This window comes from Manis pentadactyla, chromosome 13 (genome assembly GCF_030020395.1).
Source record: "Manis pentadactyla isolate mManPen7 chromosome 13, mManPen7.hap1, whole genome shotgun sequence".
NCBI classification, from domain to species: domain Eukaryota; kingdom Metazoa; phylum Chordata; class Mammalia; order Pholidota; family Manidae; genus Manis; species Manis pentadactyla.
In genome coordinates this window covers 34253101-34271126 of record NC_080031.1, presented here as the reverse complement: position 1 = coordinate 34271126, position 18026 = coordinate 34253101, and the positions used below count along the sequence as shown (strand labels likewise).

The window sequence follows — 18026 nt, the reverse complement described above, 5'->3', positions numbered from 1 at the left end:
ATCACTATGGGTAGTTGGGCGAATTTTTTGTTTCAAATAACATTCTTTGTTGCAGTCCCTTCTACTGCAGTCCCTTCCAAAACACTACCATTAACATTTTTTATACAAGAGATATATTTAAACTTAGCTCAATAACTAGGGTTTGATCCCACTGGAATAATTCAGCTCACTACCTGTTCTTGCAGATAAAGTTTTTCTGGAACACAACTATGCACATTTGTTTATATATTGCCTAAGGCTGTTTTTGCTCTATAATGGCCAAGTTGAATACTTGTAACAGAGATTTTATAGCTCACAAAGCTGCAAATATTTACTGTTTTTACAGAAAAAATTTGTCATCTCTGTTTTATGATACCAGTGGTTGCTTTTTTGTGGCAGGAGTTTGAACAAGGTAGGTAGGGGGGAGACTTTTTACTCTATACCTTTTCAGACTTTTTTTTTAAGCTATGTTAATATATTACCTGGTGAAAAAATTAACTTAATGAAAACTAGAATAAGGGTAAGTAGCCAAGTTATCTGTGTGTATATGTGTTTCTTGTCAATTGGGGGTTAGGGGCTAATTGAAATAGTCATTTTCCCATCACAAGTATTGTATGAGATCTTTAAATTTAGCCCATTAGGATATTACTTCTTTTTATTTTGGGGGAAATGCTAGAAACCTGCTAGAGTCTGGAGATTGAATATAGAAGGAAGGACATATTTTTATGAAAATTTCCTTCTCAGATATGGGACAGACCACTATGTGAAAATCTGAATTAAATACAGTTTTAGTAATTTTATAGTCCATTCAAATTTATACACAAGGAAAAAACTGGTAAAAAGCTGTAATAGTCATTTGTTAATTTAAAAGTTGTTTATTGAACACCTAATTTTTTGCTGGATAACATTCTAGGTACAGGGTGTAGAGAAGTGTGATCAAGTCATAGTTCTCCCTCAAAGAGCTTACATTTCTAGTGGATGGGCCAGAAAATGAACAAAATACAGTTTTAAAATGTTACATGACAAATAATATATTACAAAATAGAAAATATTTTTGTAGGGAATAAAGCAAAATAGGAGGAGTTAAGGTTTTTTTTCAGGGGAGTGTTGAAGGAAGGCCTCTTTAAAGGTGATGTTTGAGCTGACTCTGAACAAGATGAGGGAGTGGCCCACGTGAATATCTGGGGGAAGGATGTTCACACAGAAGAGACAGCAAATGCAGCAGATCTGAAGCTGAGATAACCTTGAGCAGAATTGAAAGCACGTTGACTGGGGATGAAAGGAGAAAGGGAGAGAGAAGTGGGAGATGCAACGGCAGACATGGGGTCAGATCATGTCAGGTGTTATAGGCCCTGATGCGAGAACTTCTGTTTATGTTTTAAACAATGGGAACCCACTTGAAGGTTTTTAGTAAGGCAGTGTTGTGACTTGGTTTCTGTTTTGTAATTTCCCACAGTTCTTGTATATTCTGTTCTGGTTTTTTTGGTCTTTGTTCTTTCTTCCTCTGTTTTCATTGTGGAGGTTTCTGTTGTCATATCCTCAGACTCAGAGTCTTTCCTCATCTGGGTTCATTCTATTAATAAACCCATGAGAGACATTCTTCTTTTCTGGTGTAGTGCTTTTGATCTCTTGCATTTCTTTTTGGTTCTTTCTTAGAATTTCCATCTCTTTACTTATATTATCCATCTGTTTGTTCTTTGGATTCCTGTGCCCTGGACTGTGAACTTTACCAGTACTTCTCAGTTTTTTCCCTGCTTAGTTTAGATAGGCTAGAGGGGCCTGGAGTTGGGTGTGTCCCTTCCTTTAGGTAAGTTAGGCTCTTGCAAAACCCCAACACATTAAGCTCTTGTAAAGTAGCTTGTACCGAGGGTGGCCCTTGTTAAGAAAAACAAAATGCTCTGGTGTACTTCAAAATAGTTCCTTTTTACCTGCTGCTGCTGGAAGCAGGAGAGGATTTTTCTTTCTGATCTTTACTGTGAAGATGTGGTTAGAGCTCTTAGAGGTAGTTCTCTTATATAAAAGTATGTGCTCTCCCCAACTCCACCATATGACTGGGTACCCCTGGAGTTTTTAACTCTAAGGCTTGTCTACACTGAGCCTCCAACAATTTGTTATAGTTTAGGTTTTCCTGCCCTGACACTGGTTCCCAGGGAACCACTGGTTTCTGCACAGATAAATTAGGATTTTCTGAACCCACCTGTCTGATTTTGGGGTAGTCACTTTCCTGATGGACTTAAGAAGAGTTGTTGATTTTTCAGTTTTTCAGCTTTGCACTTCTTGTTGGGACAGACTGGTGACCCTGAGCCCTTTAAATGCCAAATGGGACACAGATGGTTTATGTTTTGAAAAGATTTTTCTTGAAACTCTTTTGAGAAGGTAATATAAAGAGGTAAGAGTGGAAGCATAGTGATCACTTAAGAGGCTATTGTATTCATTCCTTGGATCAGGATGGTAAACTGGTGAGAAGCGTTAGGATTTGGGACAATGCTGATGCCATTTATTGAAATACAAGAACTTGCAGGGGGACAAATTTCGCAGAAGGTGGGAGGTTAAGAATACGATTTTTGGACATATAAAGTATGAAATGCTCATTAAACATTCACTTTGTGGTGTGGAGTTACTGTTTATGAGGCTCTGGGTAGATGTTCTCCCATATAGAGTTGGATATTGTCAACATTTAAATGTATTTAAAGACATGGGAGTTAAGAAATCATTAGTGAGGATTTTCTGAGGACTGAGCCCTTGGAGAACTGTATGGAAAAGGACAAAAAGGATTCAACGAATCAGATTGAGAAGGTATAGCTAGTGAGGTAGGAGAACTGAGGATGGGTTCCAGAAGCTGTCTGAAAGGGAATCGTGAATGACTTCGTCAGCTGCTTCTGAGAGGTTAAGATCTTTGAAGATTTGGTATTGTGGAGGTTAAGTGTTATTATCTTGGTATGTGAAGGAGAAAAACCTGATTAGAGTGGGTTCAAGAGAGAATCTGAGAACAGTTAGTGAAGTGATGGCCTTTAAAGGAGTTGGTTACTGGGCATCAGGACAGGAGGGAAGGCAGAATATTAGGTTACAGATGCAGGTAGGATCATAAATTTGGTGGTGGAGAAATGAATGTTTTCTTCCTATTCTATTAGTTTATAAAAATACTAGGGGTATCAGCTGTGAAGATGGTGTGAAATGGTCTTTGAGAGAACTGGTGAGTGAAATAAAGTAGGGTAATCAGGCAGTGTTGAAGGTCCATCTAAGGTTAATGTTTATATATTTAAAGTAAAATACGTCATGTTGTTTGTGTATTTTTCTTCTACCATATTTGGATAAGGACTTGTTTTATTGAATCACAATACAATGGTCATGACTTGTTTTGTATTTTTCATATTTTACCACCATTGCTTATTGCTTTAAGGGAACAAATAATAGAGCATGTTTATAATATGTTTTTCTTCTGTTTATATATTATGAGATCTTTTAGTAATATTGTATAGGATTGATTTTAGTATTAGCTGATTTGGAAATAATTGTGATTGAAGATATTTGTCTAGTTTCCCTGAACATTTTAAATCTTTGAGTTTTTTTAAAATTCAAATTTACTAAGCTAGAACATTGTAAAATATATTATAAAAATTTACTAATGGGATGCCACCAATATGGCAGAGCAAGAGACCTCAGTGTTCATTCCCCCAATGAAGATCAATTATTAGGTAGCTACCCATGAAAAAAAAAAAACAGCTCTGGAGGAACTCTGGAGTCTACTTAACCAACTTCAGCAATTTAGGGAGCAGAAAACTTGGAAATGATTGCACAAAAATGGAAGGAAAACAGCTTAATTTTGCCTGGGTCATTCTGTCCCCTAAGCTCTCAGTGCCAGGAGGCAAATCTCCAGCAAGAGAGAGTTCCCTTTACAGGGAAAAGAAGAGCAGGTGAATGACTAGCTTAGCATTTTGTGGCACCACATAAGGTCCCACTTCAGTTTCATCCCACACAGAGACCAGCAAAGCTGTGACATAAAGAGACAGCCAGGAACAAGGAAGCAAAGCAGGGTATACCATTAGCAGCCACAGAGTGGGAGTGATCATGATTCCCAGTGATCTGCTTTGCAGATACACTAAGCAACATTCGTCACTGAATAAACCAGTAGCCAGAATAGCTGCTATGGAACTCTTATAGAGTTCACCAGCTTTCACCACAGGTATTTATGTTTGCTGCCACCAGCTGCCTGAGTCCATTCCTGTTTCCTGTCTTACCCTTATCTGAAAACCCCATGAAGCCTGGAAACTGCACCATCAGCTAGCTAGGCCTCTGCAGCTCTGTGAGTGTAGGATGCCAGGCTAGACATGTATGGCTGACTGACACTACTTGTTTGTGCTCAGGTGTAGCCTCTCTACATCTGCACATGCATGCTGCCAACCTGACACCTGTCACCATTCTCTACTTCTGTGCACATGTCCTTGGGAAGACTGTGTAGCCTCAGGAAGCATGCCAACAGCCAAGGTCCCTGCAACTGCCTCTGCACCCAAATCAGGCCCTGCCTTTTGTCACTGGCCTATATCATCACCTAGCCCCACTGGCTCGCACCTGTACACCTCTGCTCCAACCCCCATCACTGGCATCCACTGTCATGCACTGTGGTGAGATATAGCAGCCATGGTAGTGCATGCTCACAGCCAGGACCTGCAGTTGCCAGTGCACCTTAGTTGACTCCAGCCCTTTATGCCTGGTCTGGTCCCCACCACTACATATGTGATTGCAGCCAGGCCTGGCCACTACACAGTCATCTGCAGCTGGACCCTGCATCATAGTATGTGCATACCACTGGCTTTGACCACTATTATTGCTTGCCTTGGTCCCTAGCTGTTGGACTTGGAGGTGCTGCTGAGGACCTCAACAACCTTTACAGCTGCTGTGTACCCCCTGCAGTTCCTATGAAGAAATCTGCAGTTGATGCTTTGTACCCCAATAGCTTGAGCCGATGAGTCACCACAGTCCCCATGATCCAGTGCTGCCAGATGCCCTCACACTTGGTGCCCTGCACCTTCAGACCCAGTGTCACTGCTTGTTCCAGCACACCCTCACCTGCAAGGGAATTTTCCCTTCAAAGTTAGTCCATAAAGTCTGCAAGAGGTGACTGCTTATTCAAATGTGCAGACAACTGTGCAAACTATAGGATCTTGAAAAATCAGGGAATACAGTAAATATTAAAGATTTACTGGCTCCAAAGAAAAGGAGAGAGAGGAATTACCTGGCAAATAATTCAAAATAATTGCTCCAAAGATGTTCAGAGAGCTATAAGAGAATACAGGTAAACAATTCAACAATATCAGGAAAATGATGCAAGAACAAAAGATGAAGTTCAACAAAGATACAGAAAGCATAAAAAAAATTTTGGAGCTGAAGATTACAATTACTGAAGAATTCAATAGAGAGCTTCAGCAGCAGATCAGATCAAGCAGGAGAAAGGATCAATGAGTTCAAAGGTAGATCATTTGAAATTATTCACTAAGAGGAGCAAAAAGAAAAAGAATGAAAAGAAATGGAGAAAGCCTGTGGGTCTTATGGGACACCATTAACCAAAATAATCTATGCATCAATGGAGTCCCAAAGGAGAAGAGGGGGGAAAAGGAGTTGAAAGCTTATTTAAAGAAATAATGGCTGAGAATTTCCCAAACCTGGGGAAAGATTTGGAGAGCCACATTCATGAAGCTTATAGATAATCCCCAAATTTCAATCAAAAATGATCTTTTCTATGGCACAGTATAATAAAATCTAATGTGAAAGATAAACAGAATTTTAAAAGTCACAGAGAGTAAACAGATCTCACATATGGCAACCCCCTACCTGTTTTCAGTGGATTTTTCAGCAGAGACCTTTTAGGTCAGGAGTGAATGGGATGATATGTTCAAAGTGCTGAAAGAAAGTAAGTACCAACTGAGAACACTTTTCCCAGCAAAGCTGTCCTTCATAAATGAATGTGAGATAAAGATTTTCCTAAGCAAATGAAACCTGAGGGAGTTTATCAACACTAGACGTGCCTTATAAGGGATGCTGAAAGGAGTTCTTAAGGATGAAATGAAAGGGCACTAGTAACATGGTAACATATGAAAATATTCAACACACTGGTAAAAGGTAAATATATAGTCAGATTCAAAGTACTCTAATACTGTACTTTGGTGGTGGTAACCATTTTAATGTAGTGTAAAAGTTGAAAGACAAATGTATTAATACTTATAGTACAATAATTTAATAGATACACAATACAGAAAGTAAAGTGTGACATCAGAAACATAAAATATGGTGGTTGTGGGAATAAAAGGGTAGAATTTTTCTATGAGATAGGAGGTAGGTTGTTATCAGCTTAAAAGAAGACTGTTGTATATATAAGATGTTCCAAGTAAGCCATAAACAAAGACCTATAGAAGATATACACAAAGAGAAGGGATTCAAACCATATCACTATGGAAAATCATGAATTCACAAAAGAAGACAGCAAGAGAGGAAGAAACAAAAAAGAGTTACCAAGCAGCCAGAAACCATAAACAAGATAGTGATAGTAAGTCTTTAGTCCTTACCTATCAATAATTACTTAAATGTAATAGATTAAATGCTCCAATGAAGGTGTAGAGTGGCTGAGTGAATAAACAAAACAAACTTAACTATATGTTCCTACAAGAAACTCACTTCAACTTTAAGGACATAATATAGGTTCAAAGTGAAGGTATAGAAAAATATTCCATGCAAATAGAAACCAAAAGAAGCAGAGATAACTATACTTGTATCAGATAAAATAGGCTTGAAGTAAAAAACTGTAACTAGAAACAAATAAGGCCATTATATAATGATAAAGGGAAGAGTAATTTTAAATATATATGCACCCAGTATCAGGTCACCTAAATATATTAAGCAAATACTAAGAGATCTGACGAGTGATAGACAACAGTACAGTAATACTAGAGGACTTCAGTATCTGACTTTCTTCAATGGACGGATCATCCAGACAGAAAAGCAATAAGGAAACATTGGACTTAAGTGATACTTTAGACTAAATGGACCTAACAGACATATACAGAACATTCCATCCAACATCAACAGAATATATATTCTTCTCAAGTGCACATGGGACATTGTCGAGGAATAGATCATATGTTAGGTCACAAAATAAGTCTTTAACAAATTGAAGAAGTTGAAAATCATACCAAACATCTTTTGAGGCCACAGTTGTAGAAATCACAACAAGAGGAAAAGTGGAAAATTCACAAATATGTGGAAATGAAACAGCATGCTTCTGAACGATCAATAAAAGATGAAAGTGAGAAATCCAAAAATATATTGAATAAAAGAGAAAATCAAGACACAACATACCAAACTTTATGGGATGCAGCAAAAGCAGTCCTGAGAGGGGAATTTATAGCAATAAACACCTACATGTAGAAAAAACAAAGATCACAAATAACCTAACTTTACACATAGAGAACTAGAAAAAGAACAACTTAAGCCCAAAGTTAGCAAAAGGAAGGAGACAACAGAGATAAGACCAGAATTAAAAGAAATAGAGAATGAAAACACAAAAGAGAAGATCAATGAAACTAAGAGTTGGTTTTTAGAAACAAACAAAATTGACAAACCTTTTAGCTAGACTTACCAAGAAAAAAGAGGACTCAAATAAAATTATAAATGAAAGAGGAGACTTTACAGCTGATACCACAGAAATACAAAAGATCATACTACTGTAAATAATTATATGCCAACAAATTAGACAACCTAGTCGAAATGGATGAATTTCTAGAAATATACTACCTACCATGTCTGAATCATGAAGAAATAGAAAATCTGAACACACCAATAACAAGTAAGGATATTGATTGAGTAATCCAAAAATCCCCAACAAAGAAAAGACAGGTCTTTTACCTCCTTAGTTAGATTTATTCCTGGGTATTTTGTTCTTTTTGATGCAGTTGTAAATGGGTTTGTTTTCTTAATTTCTCCTTCAGCTACTTTGTTGTTTGTATATAGAAATGCAATAACTTCTATATATTGTTTGCATTCTGAAACTTTGTTGGACTCATATATTAATTCTGCTAGTTTTGTGGTGCTGTCTTTAAGGCTATCTAACTATATATATTATTTGTCTGCAAATAGTGACAATTTTATGTTTATTATTAATGGTTTTTCCTGTTTTATTGTTAATATTCACTAATTTTTCCAAATGAATATAATTTTATTTTTCTCACTACATTTATTTCTCTGTTCCTTATTGTAGGAAAAAAAATTAAGTTTTTGAAACAAAATGGGGTAATCACTTTTATATGTACCCCAAGTAGAATTATATTAAGTATTCCATATTATATTAGCTGGACACATTATTAAAGCCTCATGCCAACTAGTGCAGTTACTATCTGTCAACATAGAATGATGTTACAGAACCATTGGCTATAGTCTCCATGCTACATTTCTATCCCAACTCATATTACGATTGAGGAATTTTTGTGCCTCTCTTGCCCTCACTCTCCCCACCTACCCACTGCTATGCCTCCGCTATGGTAACCACCATTCACTTCTCAGTGTTTCTGAGTATACTGCTCTTTTGTTCATTTGTATTGTTTTGTTTTTTTATATCCCACAAATAAATGAAATCATATGGTATTTATATTTCTCTGCCTGGCTTAATTCACTGATCATAATACCTTCTATGGCCACCCATGTTGTCACAAATGGCCAAATTTCTTTTTTTAATGGCTGAATAATATTCCACTGTGTCTTATTCATCTATTGATAGACACTTAAGTTGCTTCCATATCTTGATTATTGTAAATAACGTGAGAATAAACATAGGGGTGCATATATCTTTTCAAATAAGGGATTTTGTGTTTTGGGGGCTAATTCCTAGAGGTGAAATTAATGGGTCATATGGTATTTCTATTTTTAGTCTTCTGAGGAACCTCTGTACTGCTTTCCATAGTGGCTGCAGCAATTGACATTCCCACCAACAATGTAGGATGGTTCTCTTTTTTCCACATCCTTGCCAACATTTGTTATTTTTTGTCATTTAGATAGTGGTCATTCTAACTGGTGTGAGGTGATAACTCATTGTGGTTTTGATTTGCATTTCCCTGATGATTAACGATGTAGAGCATATTTTCAGGTGCTCGTTTGGCCATATGTATTTCTTCTGTGGAAAAATGTCTGTTGAGGTCCTCTGCCCATTTTTTTAATTGGGTTGTTTTTATGGTGTTGAGGCTTATGAGTTGTTTATATATTTTGGATGTTAAACCCTTATCAAGTAAACTGTTTATGAATATGTTTTCCCATACTGTAGGTTACCTTTTTGTTCTGCTGATGGTGTCCTTTGCTGTACAGAATCTTTTTAGTTGATGTAGTCCTACTTGTTCATTTTTTATTTTGTTTCCCTTGCCTGAGGAGATGTGTTCAGGAAAAAACTGCTCATGCTTATGTTGAAGATATTTTTTTATATGTTTTATGAAAAACATAGGAGTTTTATGGTTTCATGTCTTATATTTACGACTTTAATCCATTTTGAGTTTATATTTGTGTATGGAGTTAGACAATAATCCAGTTTCAATCTCTTGCATATAGGTGTCCAGTTTTCCAAACAGCAGTTATTGAAGAGTCTGTCTTTTCCCCATCGTATATTCATGACTTCTTTATTGTATATTAATTAACCATATATCCATGCATTTATATCTGGGCCCTCTGTTCTGTTCCATTGATCTTTGAGTGTGTTTTTGTACTAGTACCATCTTGTTTTGATTACTGTAGGTTTGTAATGTACCTTGAAGTCAGGGACCATAATAGCCCCAGCTTTGTTCTTCTTTCTTAGGATTGCTTTGGCTACTTGGGGTCTTTTGTGGTTCCATATGGATTTTAGGATTCTTTGCTCTGGTTCATTGAAAAAAGATGTTAGTATTTTGATAGGGGTTGCATTGAATCTATAAAATCCTTTGGGCAGGATGACCATTTTGACAATATTAATTCTTCCTATCCATTAGCATGGGATAGATTTCCATTTATTTGTGTCTTCTTTAATTTCTCTCATGAATGACCTATAGTTTTTCAGAGTACAGTTCTTTCATCTCTTTGATTAGGTTTATTCCTAGGTATTTTATTCTTTCTGATTCAATTGTAAATGGAATTGTTTTCTTGATTTCTCTTTCTGTTAGCTTGCTGTTAGTATTTAGGAACTCAGCAGTGTATTAATTATCCTGCAATTAATTAGCCAGCAATTGGGCTGGCTCCTGCAAGTGCCCTGCCAGTTGGGCTGAGGGAGGACTGGGGAATTGTCGTCCATCTGTCCTTTCACCTCCAAGAGAGCTCTGTCCAGCCCCCGCCTCTCTGGCGCCCTTTCCACTGCTGGTAAATCTTTCAAACTGCCACCTCTGGTTGGGTCTCAGAAGGATTGGTAGAGCGTGCCTGTCCTCCACAAGTAGCAGGGGTCTCAGCCTCCCACAATGTTCTAACTCTCCCTGGTGTCCAGTTCCATTAATCACCAAAGCCCAGTGCAGTGTGGACTCATGTTCCCAGAACAGATCTCTAGGCCCAGGTGTGAGGGATTCCTGAGTGCTTATCTGCCCCTGCTGGGTACCTCTCCCTCCAGCTTGTGGACTGGGATGGGGGAATGGCTTGGGTCCCAATTGATTGCAGCTGTGCCACTTTACCCTTCTCTATGTGGGCTTCTCTTCTTCACCAGTGTAGATGATCTGTTCTGTAGTGTTCAGGTCGTTTTCAGGGTTAGTAGTATTTGCTGTAGTTGCTTCCTTGGTGTGTATGTGGGAGAAGGTTACTTACTGTCTTGCCTTCCTATTCTGCCATCTTTTTCTTCCTCAGTCCTTGACAATTTTATATTGGCATATGGTTTAGTTGTGTGTTTTCATGAAGAGACCACAAATGTTCAATACCCTATTTCTTCTTTTATTAGTTGAGAGTCGTTAGTCTATGATAGAAGTTGGCAGACTTTTTCTGTGATGGGCCAAATAGTAAATATTTTCAGCTTTCTGTTGCAATGGCCAGCTCTGCTAATGTGGCACAACAGCAGCCATAGGTGACACATAAATGAAAGTATTAGCTATATTCCAATAAAACTCTACTTAGAAAAATAGGTGGCTGACCTTATTTGGCCTGTGGGCCATGGTTTATCAGTCCTACCCTAGGATATCTAAATGATGCATATTTTCATGGCAGGTATCTTTGAATTTGTGTACCTTCCTTATTAAGCAGTTATCCTGACAATGGGTTAAAAGGTCCTGGAAGAAGATAATCAGTCAGGAATAGTTAACATACCAAGATCCCATTTATTTTTTTATTCAGTTAACAAATGGTAATTGAATACATTCAATATGTGAGGTGTTCTACTGGGGATACAGTGGCACATTAGGAAGACATGATCCTTGCCTTTAAGGAGCTGTAGGCTAGGGAGGAAAAAGAAGCATTCAGTACATAATTATGAGAAATGGAATTCAATAATTATGGATGTGCAAATTACTGTGAAAGACAAGTGGAAAGTCTTTTGAGAGCAACAGCAGAGTGTCCTAACCTAAACTGAGAAGAAGAAATATTTGGGTTGGATTGCAAATGTGATACTACCTCCAGTCAGTGTTCATTCCTACCCTGTTCCATTACATTTACTTAATTTTTATGGTACATCCTTCTTTTTTTGTAATTGTGAAATTTGGATTATGTTCACTTTCTTACCAGTTATATTTTACCACTACATTTTTAATAGCATCTCTTTATTATTACTAGGTTAGAAAGTCATCTCATGCCAAGTATAAACTTTATTATATTTTTGTATGGTTGACTCTTGAATAATATGATTTTGAACTGCACAGGTCCACTTATATGTGGGTTTTGTTTTTCAAGAAATGTGTTGGAAAAACTTTTGGAGATCTGTGACAATTTGGAAAAACATTTTCTGGTTTACTTTATTGTAAGAATACAGTATATACTACATATCACATAAAATGCATTAGTGGACTTTATTTTACTGGCAAGGCTTCTGGTCAACAGTAGGCTGTCAGTAGTTAAGTTTTTGGTGAGTCAAAGGTTATATGCAGATTGTTTATTACAGTGGGTGTTGGCATCCCTCCCTAACTCTTGTGTTGTTCAACTGTATTTGGATAGGAGAATTATGGTGTTTCTTTTTAATCCTTCCTGTATTTTTCAGGCTTTTTTCCTGAATATTATTGCATAATTAATAAAAAAGGGGAACAACAAAAAATATCCAAACGAAGAATATGGGCATCTATTATCATACTGGAAATTTGTATCGTAGAGTATGGATGACAGTCTACTTACTATGATTTCTAGAAGATAATAAGTATATAGTAACTTCTTTTTGGAAGTTTCTTCCTTTGAAATCATAGAACTAAAGCTATTTGGTTCCAGCAAGGGACTTGATTAACCATGCTTGGCTTTCCACATTTTCCTGGTGAGGAAATTAAGACTCTTAAGAGAATTAAGTGTCTTATGCAAGGCTAGGTAATTTTTCCAAGTTCCCACAGCTAATGAGTTGCAAAAGCCAGTACCAGAAGCCTCAACTTTAAATTCCTAGTCTAGCTTTTTTTCATTAAATCAGTACTGCCTTTCAAATGACTCAGCTTAATAGTTGTTGACTGTTCTCTAAATTTAATTGTCTTTGTATAATTTCCATGTGTCATTTATTGGTATTTAGGAATAACCAGTGTATGCGTTGCTCTTTCTTAAAATACCTCTATTGACTCCAACATCCTTTAAATATGAACTCCTCCATTTGAAATCTAAGACGTCAGTGTTTCCTTGGCAACGTAAACTTAGGTACATCTTCATGAGATCTATATACATCTTTCTTATTAATTTTGTTAGCACTGTGGGCATTAATTTTATCCTTTTTGTACTGATAATGCATTAAAAATGGACTAGAGGGGAGGGAAATTGGAAGGTACAAGAGAACAATAGGAAGGGAAAGAAAGACTCAAAGTTATTAGGGTTTTACCTTAAATTTTAAGAAAATAAGGTAATATTATTGTCTAATAAAATATTCTTGTGTTTCTATTGATAGTTGTATTTTTTTTCTGAATTTGTGACATTCAAGGCATGATACATTTTCTAGTGGAAATAATCTTTAAAATACAAGTTACATGTATTTCCTTAACATACAGTAGAACCTAAATCCTTTATTTTATTTTTGGTACACTGTAATTGTAATAACAAGGTGTAAGATATTAAATGACACACCTTTCTTAAAGGCATGATTAGAAGAAAGTATGGAATGTTGAAATTGCCAACTCACTGCAGCATCCTTTGGTTGATTCATTTCTCATGGTAGCCATTCCTATTCTCATAGACATACATTGATAGGAGGTGAAAATAGCTTTGGAAAAGGCTAATCCAAAAGTGAAATCATGGATATTTTCCTGTAACATCTAAAGAAAATTTGAAATTTGGGTGTTATCATCCCAAGCAGAAGCCTTATACCCATGAAACAATAACTCTTCTTCCCACCCTCGTATCTTCCTTAGACCCTGGTAATCTGTATTCTATTTTTTTTCCTATGAATTTGCTTTTTCTTGGTACCTCATGTAAGTGGAATCATGTAGTATTTGTCCTTTTGCATCTGACTTATTTCACTTAGCATAATGTCAAGGTCTGTTCATGTTATAACATGTGTCAGATTTTCATTCCTTGTTAAACCTGAATAACATTCCTCTGTATGTATATGTCACTTAAAAAAATCCATTTGTGGAGATCTGGATTGTTTCCTCCTTTTAGCTTTTGTGAGTAAAATGCTGCTTTGAACATTGGTGTACAAGCATCTTTTTGAGTCCTTGCTTTTAGTTTTTCTGGTTGTACATCTAGATGTGGAATTGCTGGATCATATAGTCAGAGTATGGTTGACCTTCTGAGGAACCACCCAACTGTTTTCCACAACAGCAACACCATTGTATATTCCCACCAGCAATACACAAGGGTTCTTCTAATTTCTCCACATTCTCACCAGTACTTATTATTATTATTGTTTAATAACAACTGTCCTAATGAGTGTGAAGTGGTATCTCATTGTGGCCACGTCTTAGTTCTTGACCATGATGAGATTTTATGAGAACTGTAGGTGGTACTCTCGGATTTTGACCTATGTTTAAATTGTTGTTAATTGGGTATACTCATTTAGTATGTTAATTATCCTTTTTTCTTTTTTAAGAAAAGGAGTCCAAACTTGTATGAAATTTATGTTCATTAGTTAATTCATCGTTTTCCAATGAATTTGAAGGCTTGGAGTTTGGAAGATAGTTTCTCAGTCATGATAAAAACTTTGATTAAACATTGTCATAAAACTTGAAATGCTTTTATAAGCATTGGACTAATCTGTTTTTCTCTGTTGATAATCCCCATGTAATAATGCAATACCAATTAAATAGATTTGTTGCAAACCATTGTTTCTATGTAGTGATGCTAAAAAGGGTTTTAGTTTTCAGTTTTCATGGAGTTTTCCTGAGTATCTGATTTTTTATAAGATGAAAGTTTGTTATAATTCACATTTTTTTTTTACTGAAACATCAAAATGAGAAAACAAATTAGCTTTCATGGTTAGAGGACATTTAACATTTTTGTATACTTAGTATTAATTCACTAATATCTTTAGTGTCCAGGCTTGAATTTGGAAACTATTCACCTGATTAAACAGACTCAGAGTAATAATTCGACTTAACTCCCCAATTCATGTGGATGGTCGTTACCATTAATGAATACAAAAGAACTTTCCTTGCTGTAATAATCTATTCATAATCCCTGTGAAACAGGGTTCCCCAGCCTTGGCACCATTCACTAAAGGATTGCTGAATAAAAAAGTCAAGTTAGAGCTGTGATGGCAATATGAAATCCTAACAGAGAGAAAGACAGAGGTGAAAGAGGCTCCCCTGAAAGAATAATGATAAACACGAGATGTGTATGAATAGGAAGAGTCAGTGAGATAGAGGCATGAGAAATACCCACTTTTCATCTACAGTGTTTAAGATGAGGTTTTCTTAATTTTGTGATTCAGCACCAGTAAATTCTCTCTTTTCCTAGGGCATAATAATATGTGTGTATTTTTTTTCTTCCATCAAGGTTTCTTTCATTTATGAAAAAGTATCTAATTTTTGTGTCATAAAAACTTACATCTCTAATTAGGTTAGTTTTAATTCTCAAGATGTTTTGTGAGGAAGAAAGATAAGTCAGAAATTAACTTAAGGACTTAAATCATCTGAAAGTGAGTAATTTGTTATGTTGCCTCCTAAGATTTTAATATGGTTTAATGGAATTCCATTGGTTTTTCTTGTTCTTTTTTAAACAGGTTTTGTTAGTAGCTAAAATTATGAGCCATTTGGGATATTAGTTTAGTTGCTGACTTTGTAGCATTGCAGTGGTATATGATTTAACAGGAGAGCAATTTTTAGAAATAGAGTTTGTCAGCTGAGTTGCTATAATAGGATGTATTTCATCTGAGATTTTTCTCTCAACTGAAACTTAATAGTTATTTAATCACCAGTAGGCAGAGCCTCAAAAGACTGTTGGCTTTTTTGTATACTTATCTGGTAGTTATATGAGTAGCTGAAACCTGAGTATATTTCTAGTCATTTTGTAAAGCTAATACTTGGAAATTAGTGTCCTTTTCAATGAACTAGGTGATGATAATACTGATCCTTTATTTGTAGAAGAGCTAGGTAATATGGTGCTTCACATACTATAAAATATATAAAGTGAAGAACAAAACCACAGCTCGGTTACGTTGCTGACTACAGCGTTTGCTCTCCTTGCCTTTGCCAGGTGGCATTAGTTTCACTTTGAAAAATAATTCCGTTAATCTTTGAGTTTAAATAATCCTAAATTAACTTTAAAAATGTACAGAATTAATTCCTTACTTTCTTCCTGTAATAAATTATTGTATGTTAACATCATAGTAATGCCGTATATGAATGGTAATTTGTAGTAGAAGAAACAAAATTTAGCTAGGATGTCATTGTAGACCAGAGAATAAGGCAAGCATATGAATCTTTTTTTCCATGGTATGTCATGGTTTTAAAAGGCATTTTGCGTCCCTTTTTTTGATGCTAATAAAATGTTTATAGATTGTAGGCTAACTTTTCTATTTTTACTCTGAATTTAATAGTTATTTATTGATTACCTGGAGAAGTTTTCTGTGGAGCCCTACTTTTATATTATATGTAATTCTGATGTACTTGTTATCCAGTGTTAGACCAGAAGTATAATAAAAGCAGCAAATTAGAAGTGGTGAAAGAGACTACCACAAGAAGAAATGCTTACAGCAATGAAAACTAACAGCTAACAATATAGAGAGCGAAGAATGAGATGGAAAATGGAGAGAAATAACTAAAAAAAACCATGGATGTCTTGGTTGATGTAGCTAGCTTAGAAGCAACTAGCCTTCAGAGGGCCCTTCCTGAAGTGTGACACATTTAATAATTGTCCCTTATAACCAGGAAAAGATTAAATTAAGTTCCATATGTTAAGTTTTAAAGGCTTAAACCTTTTAAAGGAAAGGTTATAGTACTGTTTGGGTACATGTCCTTTCCGAATGACTACAGTAAGAAGAGTTTTTATACTTAAATGGTAAACCCTTAGCTATTGGAGATTTGACTGTTCCCAAAGACTTATTCTACCAGTTTACAATAATGGTTGCATTCTAAATATCAATCATAACTTGACATCTGCAATTATTATCAGTTATTAGTCATTGTGTAATAAATCCTGACTTCTTCTCTGCCCTCTACAATTTATTCAGCAGGTTTAGCTTTGACTGTAATGGAAGGGGATATGTATTTTGAAGGAATATTTAAGCTAGAAGAATCTTTAGCATGCCTAAGTACTTGAATTCTGATTTGAAGAGTTGTTGCCAAGGGAAGGAAAGGCGAATGAGAAAGAAGAGGGAGAGGTTACGAGTACCGTATCTCAGAAGACTGCAGTTAGTCTTCTTTGGAATGTTTGAGGAGGGCTTAGTGTATGGATGGCAGGATTAAACATGAGTACATGTGCCCTTCCATTACAGTGGGAGGGGATACGTACAAGCAGTCTGTTTGCTGGATGGTTTGTAGGTTTGGTTGTAGTAAGATGACATTCTTATCTGATTTGTTTCCTTTTTGAGGTCATCTACTGAGAGTGAGGGGGGAGTTAGTTGATGGAATGTCCAGGGTTGATAGTGATCTTTTAAATAGCCACTGTGGAAAATGGGAGGCTTTTCTAATTATGTTGAAGAGCCAGTACAGGTTATGAGTTGATGGTAGAACCATTTGCAAAATTTAATGGCAACGAGGGCATAAGACCAGAGAAGGGAGATGATTGACTATATTCAGATAGAGTGTACTGAAACAGTATTATTGGATTTGGTCATTAGAGATAGTGGACTTTATAGAAAAGGAGTAGTTTTATTTTATTATTACAAGAATTTTCAACCATCATATTATAAGCTGACATTTGAAATATCTGAATTTCATATGCTGTTACATACTATTTTTGAATAATAGTTAATGATATTAAAAATAATATTCTTAGAACATTCTTGAAAAAATGTACAAGCAGAGCCCTGGAACTAAAACATCTTGTTGTTGCTATTTATGGAAGATTAAATCTGTATCAGTCACTTTTCAGTTAGAGAAACAGAACTGCTAAGAGACATAGAGAACCAGGTTTCTTGCAGGGATTTGACCTTATACAATTGTGGAAGATGGTTAAGCAGCTTTTTTTTTTTTTTTTTTTTTTTTTAATAATTATTTTTTATTGAAGGGTAGTTGACACACAGTATTACATTACATGAGTTTCAAGTGTACAACACAGTGGTAGAACATTTATATACATAATTCTAGGTTCCAGCTATCACCCTACCAGGCTGTTACAATATCTTGACTATATTCCTTATGCTATACATTACATCCCGGTTACTAATTTATTTTACCATTGGAAGTCTGTCCTTTTTTTTTTTTTTTGTGAGGGCATCTCTCATATTTATTGATCAAATGGTTGTTAACGACAATAAAATTCTGTATAGGGGAGTCAATGCTCAATGCACAATCATT

At 35.9% G+C, this 18026-nt stretch overlaps 1 protein-coding gene across 1 annotated transcript in view; it reads left to right on the top strand.

The window, feature by feature from the left end:
• The window catches only part of CWF19L2 (CWF19 like cell cycle control factor 2), a 139772-nt gene that overhangs the window by 73325 nt on the left and 48421 nt on the right, over nucleotides 1–18026 (top strand). The window lies entirely within an intron of this gene.